This window comes from Symphalangus syndactylus, chromosome 14 (genome assembly GCF_028878055.3).
Source record: "Symphalangus syndactylus isolate Jambi chromosome 14, NHGRI_mSymSyn1-v2.1_pri, whole genome shotgun sequence".
Taxonomy (NCBI): Eukaryota; Metazoa; Chordata; class Mammalia; order Primates; family Hylobatidae; genus Symphalangus; species Symphalangus syndactylus.
Window position 1 is genome coordinate 85,253,844 of NC_072436.2, and position 871 is coordinate 85,254,714.

At 39.8% G+C, this 871-nt stretch overlaps 1 pseudogene; it reads left to right on the forward strand.

The window, feature by feature from the left end:
- Positions 1-269: 269 nt before the first annotated feature.
- On the forward strand, positions 270-368 carry LOC129463281 (uncharacterized; annotated as a pseudogene).
- The last annotated feature ends 503 nt before the right edge of the window (positions 369-871 follow it).

An 871-nucleotide genomic window follows, 5' to 3' on the forward strand; every position in this document is an offset into this window, starting at 1 on the left:
TGTGGTTGGTCACGACTGTAATGCCAGCACTTTGGGAGGCTGAGGCAGGTAGAGCACCTGAGGCCAGGAGTTTGAGACCAGCCTGGCCAACATGGCGAAACCCTGTTTCTACTAAAAATACAAAAATTAGCTGGGCATGGTGGTGTGTGTCTGTGATCCCAGCTACTCGGGAGACTGAGGCAGAAGAATCACTTGAACCCAGGAGGAAGAGGTTGCAGTGAGCCAAGATTGCACTACTGCGCTCCAGCCTGGGTGACAAAGTGAGACCTTGTCTGAAATAAATAAATAAAACAGAAACAATGCAGAGACAATTAGCAAGGCCCTTGCACAAGGATGTCATGAAAATTTGCAAAGCATTCCATATATTTTATCTGAAGTGTTCTCATCACTTACACACACAAAAACATAACTATGTCAGTTGATGGTTAATTAGCTTGCTTGTGGTGATTATTCCACAATGCACACATGTTTCAAAACATCGAGTTGTACACCTTAAATATATACAATTCAAATTTGTCAATTATACCTTATTAAAGCAGCAACAGAAGAAGCGGTGTTAACAAACTGCCCAAAATTGTAGTTTCCACAGCCCCCTCTGCCCTTCCTGTTCTCTTTTTCCTGCCTTTCTATACTTGGGATCTTTGGCTTATGTGTGTTAAATTGGATGTTATGAAAAACAAGAAATGTTCAAGCTTTCTATGCATTAAGATTTAGTAGTTTATAAACTTTGATCCACTTTATATTTTTCAGTAGAGGGAACCATGTAGAATAGCTGGCATCAGAATTTTCTGGATTTTTTTCCTCAAGCGATACCACTAAAATGGAAACCTGAAGATTTTTATAAGCAAATGTAGGCTAACATTGATTCAGA